The following is a 9,641-nucleotide window of genomic DNA, read 5'->3' on the forward strand; positions in this document are numbered from 1 at the left end:
TTTGTCCTACATCTAATTAGATTTAATAATTTATTAACTTTTACAATGTTCATGTCTAAAACGTAATATCCCAAAATTTTCAGGTTAGATTTCAATAAGCTTTTATATTTATATTTTTTAATATTAAATATTAATTTTATTTTATTAATATTGTTAGACTAATGAGATTATATTAAAGTATATTATACAAGTGCAAAGATGACTAATAATGGTAAAATTTACAATTCAAAAACAAATACAAGATAAATAAATAAATAAAGATAACTGTGTGGTTTATCTTAGGTAAAAGAAATAATTTATTTACTTTTATATGTAGTAATGTATATTATTTATAATTTATCTTGAATTTTCATAATCAAATTATGTGCACTTTACCAAGAAAAATCTTAGTCCGATAAAAATTTCAATCAACGAGAAGAGTACACTGTATAAATTTAGTAAAAATATTGTTGTGAAATTGACATGTTAATAAACGATTAGCACAAATCTTAAAGAATAAAGAATAAATAAGAAAAATAAAATTGATACAATTATTATATTATTATATCGTATAATCCTATCTTATAAATAATTTTGTCTAAATTGATGAAATTTTAAATTAATGATAAAAACATAATTACTAAACTATACTGTAAATTTATTTTATTATAATAAACTTAATATTTACTTATATCATTATTAAACTAAATATGAATTTTTCACTTTATTTCGAAATAAAAAATAATTAAATAACTATTTATAAAAATTTATATTAAATTATTTTAGAAATTATATCTATAACATTATAAAGGGTAAAATGCATGAATGGTCACTAAAGTTTGAGTAAATTTTTATTTTTCTCACTGAACTTTTAAAAATTAAAAATTGGTCACTAACATTATCGATTTGTAACAAAATGGTCACTCCACCATCATTCTGTTAAATTGTGTTAACAAAAAGACTAATATTAGTTTTACCCCTAACTAATGCTAAAATATCAAATAGTTAATATGTATGGATTTTAAATAAGTAATATTTAATTATATTAGTTACGAATATGAATTTTATTTAAACAGTTTTTAGCCATTTTTACTTATGATATGAAACAGTATGAAACTGCTAAGTTACTGCCTGAAAATGAATATGATTTGGATGTTAAAAATATTATAAATTGATTTTACGCGATTAAATAATTTTAACAATTGATGTTAAAATGAATGATTTTAAAATAAACAAAATTTTATCGGTTTTCGAATAAGGATTTTTAAATGTTTTATGAGACATCTCTAACTCGTATTTGGGGATAAATACATGAAAAGGGTGTTACATTTATTAGTATTAGAGCTATAGGTTTAGCCGATTCTAAGCCTAAACTGACCATATTTCGAGTTGAAAAATGTATACATGCTATTGGAATGACATCTATTTTTAAGTAGAATCTGTCCATTGAAGTTTCAAAGAATTAAGCTTTCGGTGAATCTAATGCAGTTACCTTTCGAGGAATCTGAGATAATATTGGGCATGGATTGGTTATCCTCTTCGCACCCTTCGCCAACTACGTCTTACCCCTGAGGGTAAGCTTCAATGCATCACTGCCCTACTAAAGGATAATGTTATAGATTGCTGGAAGACCATAGAGCTAGCCTTGGAGTTATAGCATCCCACCTAAGAGTACTTTCTATTTGATTTTAGACAAACGATTTAAGGATGTAATTTTCATATCTAACCCAGAGTGATAATTCCGTTTATGAGTATGAGCAAGATTTCCTTCGGTTAAGTCGTTATGCATAAAAGTTGGTTGCTACCGAGGATCTGAGTTTTATGATATTCAGAGAGGGTTTATATATTGAGATCCACACTTAGCTAGTAGTTGATCCGCTGACAAACGTTGTAACTATCAAATAAATAATACTTAATCTCAAATAAAATAAATAACAAGCATAGTATATAGATAATAAGTGTCGATCCACATGAACTAAGGAGTTTTTGATGTAAAGAGGTTTTGATCCTGAGTATTATGAGAAAGTAAAGAAAATGGGGGTGATTTCAATTAAAAGAGTGAAATAGAAAACAAATGAAAAAAAAAATTAAATATGGAAATTGAACTTTAGAAAAATAGAAAAAGTAAATTTTTAGAAAAGGAAATCAATTGAATGAAATAGCCTCAAGCTTCGGTTTGCCTTAATTAATTTCGATTATCGAAAGAGATTTTACTTTGGGATTCATTCCGGTTAGAGTCTACAAGGCCCAACCCTTGTAACTTATTTTTCTCTCCGGTAAACCAAAATTCCCAAGCTAATATTTGAAATTCAGTCCTTGTTTAGACTAACTACAGCTATCATAGTTAGCACCAATGTAAATTAAAGCGCTGGAAAAGTTAGACTCAGATTATGTTGTCTTAATGAGAATCGAATATGATATCAATTTCCTTTAGCGGACTGTCGCTAAGTGTGTTCTTAAGAAGTTGAATTTGCTACCAGCTGATTCTTCTTCCCAACTTTAAATCGGAATAATATTCAGACCAACGTCGACTTTTTAAAATGAAAGTGTTAAGATTTTAAATGAAAGGTTGATTGTCAATCCTGGTTTTCAAAAAATTGAGAATGATATCCGAAGATATTAAGTGTTGTTTCAATTCTCACTAAATGAATTGAGTAATCGTTAAGCCATCGACTAAATGAGAAAATTAGCTAAGCATGATCGAAATCATACTTGCCATTTTTTAAAGAAATTAAAGTAAAAGCCTTTAAAGTAAGAATGAAAATGGAAAAAAAGAAATTTTTTTATAAAAGTAAAAACCAAAATGAATTAGAGTAAAGTACTTCTCTCAAGCTTTACCCTAAGGGGTATTTATAGCTTTGAGATAATCTAAAGACAAAGAAAAAATAACATATTTACAGATAAACCTAAAACATTCAAATAAAATCATAAATAAAAAAAATCCTAAACGTTAATTCCCAAACATTTAGATTCAAACTTAATCTTAAAGCCTAAGTAATTGTCGTTCGTCCATTCTTCTAGATGATGCTGACTGGATTGCCTTTTAGAAGCTACTGCTGACTGGACTGCCAGAATCTGCCACGTCGGGTATCAACATGCCCCAAGTCATGCCCATGTGTTCAGCCTTGGTTCTAGAAAATAAAAAAATGCAAAACTTACCCTTTAAATTTTATTTTCTAGAAATTAAAGTCATACACAAAGTTGAACAAAAACAACCCAAATCAGTAATATCAAAAAGTCAATAAGAAGTAATTAATAACAAAATAATAACATAATAAATCACTCATCAAATTCCCCCTCACCTATTCAATGTTTGTCCTCAAGCATGCCTTAATTAAACATCAAAATCTCATGTTTCCATCATTCCTCTCACAATATATCAATAAAACCAAATAAGTCAAAAATCAAATAACAATCATGTAAAAGGGCATAACTAGGAACAATTTAAGCAAAACCATGATATCCCAATAATCCATTAGCTTCAATGTAAAAAGACTCAATTCCTCACAATGATTCATGTTGGTAAAATATATTACAAAATCACACCGTTAGCATTGACAGGAAAGATAAACAATAATTGAAAATGAATAGATTCGTAAACCGTATCGTGGTAAAACCACTGCCTTAGAAACGAATTCGTCCCGATGTGTGTAATCGCTGCAGTAGGCGGACCGTCCCCCGAGGTTAACACGGTTGGTCCGAATTCCGTACATTAGAAACCGGAGTGGACTGCTAGTGGTATTGCTCTTCTTATCGGAAAGCACATAGAGAGAATATCTAGAAAATACTTGGAGAGAATTCTGAAATGTTGAGAGTGAGTTGAGAAGCTGAATTCAGCTATCTATTTATAGGCTAGAAATAGGGTTAAAATCATCCTTATAAAAAATCAGGATTAAAATCATTCTTTGTAACAGATAAAACGTCTAGATGAACCTGACTCAGAAATAGTCCAGGTTCATTGCACCATTATTCAACTGTTATAACTCCTGAAATTATATCATGTAACTCCTGAAATTAAATCATATAACTTCTGTAACTCCTGATATTAACAGCTTGTCTCCTCTGTACAAAGCTAGAAATCAGTCCAGATACATCTTAACGCTTTTTATTTAATTTAGAAAAAAACTATTTAATTTCTGATAACTCATAAACCAACTATTATCATTTGAATTTAAACAGTCCTCAGCAGCCTATAAATATCAGTTGAAATCTTTCACATTTTCCATTTGTTTCTTTCAAAGAGAAATTCCTCAAGAATTTTCTCTAAAAAGATAGTATCTGCTCGGACGTGTCGAAGACACGTATTACCATGACCACAACCACGACGGCAGTGCACGAGAGTCCCCTTTTTTCTTTTTCACTCAACAAGGAAATGGGAAATCCAAACCATAAATACCCATTCCCAATAGTATTTCCAATACTATGTGGGATTGAGCATTACCAACATTCCCCCACTAATGCGAAAGAATTATTTTGAAACTGAAAAACAAACTTTCCAGAAGAGCAATAACGAGATTAGTTTCTTAAGCACTAGTGAACGTATCTGGAACTAGTACATAGTGATGATGAGCAATCATTCTCTTAGATAAGTGAAACTAGTATGGAACTTTCTAAGATGGGGGTAAACTCATAACACACAACTAATCCCTTCATCCACCTGAGTCCTCGATGTGTAAGATATATATATACAAAGTATATATTTGGCCATCTTACCTCAGGATTCTAGTAAGTTTGCTAGAAAAATGACCCAACATTTTTCATAGAAGGTGGCTAACCCTTCTCACTTATATAGGTTATTTCATCAAGTTTATCTCGACATAAACCACCCTTAAAATGGATATGAAATAATTAAGAGCTTTTATAATAGCTCAGCCTCACAAAGGGTATGGTGACTTTCTTCAAGTTCATTATTAATGAACCACCCAAACTCTGGGATATTAAGTCTTTAAGAATAAAAATTCAACCACATTTATCGGTAAATTCAATAAGTCCTTCTCACTAGAACCATCCAAATACTTGAATTTGAATTTATTAAGAGTTTAACAAACTCAACCTTTCTGTCGGTAAGTTTATTATTTCCTTCTTACTTTGGAATACCCACTCACTCTGGGTTATGGACTTATTAAAAATAGATATTCAGCTAAAATCGGTAAATTCATCAAGTCTTTCTCACTAAGACCACCCAAATCATGGTCTATGAATTTATTAAGAGCACTTAAGCTCATCCTGTGCATACACATTATTTGTCATAGAGATAGGCAGTATGAATGTGCACTATGAGTGTTTCCATGGTTTTGTTTGACCACATGGAACTTAGGTAACTAAGTTGGGTATCCACCATGAATTCCTCAACCAATGGGCTTGAGGCCCATCCTCCTCGACGAATCTAGGACCAACTTCCGACTTAACCCTTTGGTAAGTGGATCTGAGGTTCCTTTCTGACTTCACATACTCTAAAGAGAGCACTCCATTCTTTATTAAGTGTCTAATTGATTTATGTCTTATGCAAATGTATCTTTTCTTACCATTGTAAGCTTGGTTCTTAGCCACACATATCGCAGATTGTGAATCACACAACAATGAAACTGGAGGAGTCGGTCTTCCTCACAACAAAATATATGCTAACAAGCTTTTGAGCCACTTGGCTTCTTGCCCAGCTAGATCAAGAGTTATAAACTCTGACTCCATGGTAGAACGAGCAATACAAGTCTGCTTTGATGATTTCCACGAGATTGCTGCTCCACCCAAAGTAAAACATACCCGCTCGTAGAGCTTACCTCATCATTACCAGAAACCCAGTTGGCATCACAATATCCTTCTAGTACCGCAGGAAAGCCAACAAACTCAAGTTTCCAATCCAAAGTACCCTTAAGATAATTTAGTAAGCATTTAAGAGAAATTTAGTATTCACCACTTGGATTATGAGTATATCTACTCAATCTACTCACAACATAAGCAATATCAGGCCGAGTATAGTTCATTAAGAACATTAAGCTTCCAATTAATTTAGCATATTCAGTTTGGGAAACACCACTTCCTTTATTCTTAACAAGATGTATGCTAGGGTCATAAGGAGTTCGAACAGGGACGACATCAAAACTGTCAAATTTCTTTATCACTTTCTCTTTATAATGTGCTTGACTTAAAGAAAATCCCTTTTCAATTTTGGTAACTTTGACTCCTAAGATTACATCTACTTCTCCCAAATCCGTCATCTCAAACTTTGTGGACAAGAAACTCTTAACTTTGTTAATGGACTCAATGTTAGAATTGAAAATCAACATGTCATCAACATACAGGCTTATGATGACACATTCAGTGCCAAACATCTTCGAATACACACAAGCATCCGAACCATTCACAACAAAACCAAAACTAAGAATAGTTTTATAAAATTTCTCATACAACTGTTTAGGAGTCTTCTTAAGTCCATAAAGTGACTTTTTAAGTCTACAGACTTTGCCTTCCATACAAGGTACTTCAAAACCTAGTGGCTGCTCCATGTAAATCTCCTCATCTAGATCCACATTCAAGAAAGTAGTCTTAACATCCATTTGATGTACCTGCAACTTATGAATAGAGGCTAGCGCAAATAATGCATGAATCGTTAAGATTTTCGTAACGGGAGAGTATGTATCAAAGTAATCTAAACCAAACCTCTGAGTAAACCCTTTGACAACTAACCTTGCCTTGTACCGCTGAATCAAACCATCTGGCCTCAGTTTCTTCCGGAAGATCCATTTATTGTAGATTGGTTTGAATCCCTTAGGAAAGTCAACTAATTCCCAAGTATGATTAGACATTATCGATTCTAGTTTATCATTAATAGCGTTTTTCCAGAAACTAGCATCGATAGATCTTATAGCTTCTTCAAAAGTTTTAGGATCCTCATCTAACAGAAAAATTTGAGCTATAGGATCTGAAATGAAGTCTAAATCATTTATCTTAGAAATAAAGGAAGTAATAAAGTCTGGTCCAAAAGAGGTTTCAACTATTTGCCTTTTACTTCTTCTAGGCTCGAAATCATTTTGTTGAGAAGACCTAGCAGGAATACTAGAAGAAATAGATGGAATATATTATATTTGTGTTTCGATATTAATTCTCAGTTCCTTTAAAGGATACGTATTTTCAAAGAAAACAACATCTATTGACTCACAAATAGAATAATCTTGTAAAAGCATGAATCTGTATGCAACACTATTTGTAGCATACCCTATAAACACTGCATCAATAGTTTTAGGTCCGATGGTGGACTCCTTAAAGTCTGGCAAACCCACTTTGGCCAGAAACCCCCACACTTTCAGGTATTGTAAATTAGGAGCGTATTCTTTCCACAATTCATATGGGGTAGAATCTAATTTCTTATGAGGAACTCGATTCAAGATATGAGTTGCCGATAGAATGGCTTCCCCCCCACATGTTATCAGATAACCCTGAACTTATTAGTAAAGAATTCATCATCTCTTTTAAAGTTTTATTTTTCCTTTCGGCTATACCATTTTGTTGAGGAAAATAGGGGCTGATGTTTCATGAATTATGTCATTCTTTTCACAAATATATTTTAAGAAATTAGATCCATATTCACCACCTCTATCAGATCTAACCCGTTTGATTCTCATATCTAACTGATTTTCAACTTCTTCCTTATAAATAAGAAAGAAGTTTTCAGCTTCATCTTTAGTCCTTAGGAGATAAACTTTTGTATATCTTGAGTAATCATCTACAAAAGTTATGTAGTAGTGTTTTCCTCCTTTACTTTCATTGTTTCTAAAATCTTCTAGATCAATATGAATGAGTTCTAATAGCTCAGTCTTTCTATTAAAAATAGTCTTAAAGTGAGGTCTAGTATGCTTAGCTTCTACACAAATTTCACATTTGTTAAAGCTAGTTGTGTATAGTTTAGGCAAAACATTCATATTTATCAATTTCTTTAAAGCATGAATATTCACGTGTTATAATCTAGCATGCCCCATATCAATGGACTCAACAATATAAGCAGAAGTGGTAGCTTTATTTTCATTAAATTGAGTTTCTATGACAAATAAACCATTGCTTAAAAACCCTTTCCCAACATAATCACCATTTCGGGAAAGTACAAGTTTATCTGCCTCAAAAACTAACTTAATGTCTGCCTTATTCAGAAGCCCACCACTTATCAAATTTCTACGCAAGGCAGGTACATACATAACATTATTTAAAGCCAGATTTTTACCAGAGGTCAGCTTGAGTAAAACCTTGCCTTTGCCTAGCACTTCAGAGCTGCTAGAGTTCCCCATGTACTCACGTTCACCTACGTTCCCATCCTCGAATGCTTTGAAGCACTAGTGTCAACAACCCATTCCGAACTGTTTTCCACCAGATTGACTTCTGAGACCACCACATCAATGATTTCATCATCTTCTTCTACAACATGCATATGCGGCTTGTTGTCATTCTGGCGGTCTGAGTGATGTTGGCATTGGTAAGATTTATGGCCGGGTAAACCGCAGACATAGCACTTGAGCGTCTTTCCATCAGGTTTGACCTTTCCTAACTTCTTGAAGTTGGTAGCCTTCTGAGGTTTCATCTTCTTGTCTTGATTCCCATGTTTCATGATCTTCTTAAATTTAGACTAAACAAAGTTAGCTCTAAAAGATAAATTACTCATAGAATTAGTAAGCTTATCTTTTAAACGGTTGGCTTCTTCAATCTTCATATGTCCCACGAGCTCTTCAAGCGAAAGTTCTCTATTCTTATGCTTAAAAGAGTTACGGTAGTTGGACCAGGACTTGGGTAGCTTCTCAATGAGAACATTTACTTGTAGTACCTCACACATTTGCATCCCTTCAGCGATGATGTCAACGACTAAGTTGTCATAGTCATGAACTTGATCCATTATCGGCTTGTCATCTGTCATCTGGAATTTGAGCCATTCGTCGACAACGTACTTCTTGATGCCCGCATCGTCCACACCATATTTTTTCTCGAGAGTGTCCCATATTGCCTTGGCACTCCTTTCTCTAAGAAACATATCAAATAGTTTATTTGACATGTGACTGAGTAGATGTCCTCACACCGTTTTGTTGTCTTTATCGTATTTCTCGTAGGTAGCAAGAGTGGTAACGGCAGTTGTTATGGCATCATCATTCATAATCGCATCTGCATCATTACCGGCAGCTGGGGTAGGCGGCATGGTAGGTGGTGGCTTGAGCAGCACGTAGTCAAGATCAAGTTGCTCGAAGAATATTAGGATTCTTTGGGACCACCTTCTATAATTATTTTCATCAAGTGCATCGAGCTTGGAAAGATCAGGTATCAGTTTGCTCAAAGGTGTTGACATGATTGTAGTATATAGAATTCGTTTCTAAACTGTTGGTAAAATAGACTGCAAAATCACACCGGTAGCACTGACAGGAAAGATAAACAATAATTGAAAAGGAATAGATTCATAAACCATGTCGTGGTATAACCACTGCCTTAGAAACGAATTCGCTCCGATGAGTGTAATCGCTGTAGTAGGCAGACTGTCACCTGAGGTTAACAAGGTCGCTCTGAATTCCGTACACCCGAAACCGGAGTGGACTGCTGGTGGTATTGTTCTTCTTATCGGAAAGCACACAGAGAGATCTCTAGAAAACACTTGGAGAGAATTCTAAAATGTTGAGAGTGAGTTGAGAAGCTGA

The sequence above is a fragment of the Hibiscus syriacus genome, unplaced genomic scaffold, assembly GCF_006381635.1.
Source record: "Hibiscus syriacus cultivar Baekdansim isolate YM2019G1 unplaced genomic scaffold, ASM638163v2 tig00110059_pilon, whole genome shotgun sequence".
NCBI classification, from domain to species: Eukaryota; Viridiplantae; Streptophyta; class Magnoliopsida; order Malvales; family Malvaceae; genus Hibiscus; species Hibiscus syriacus.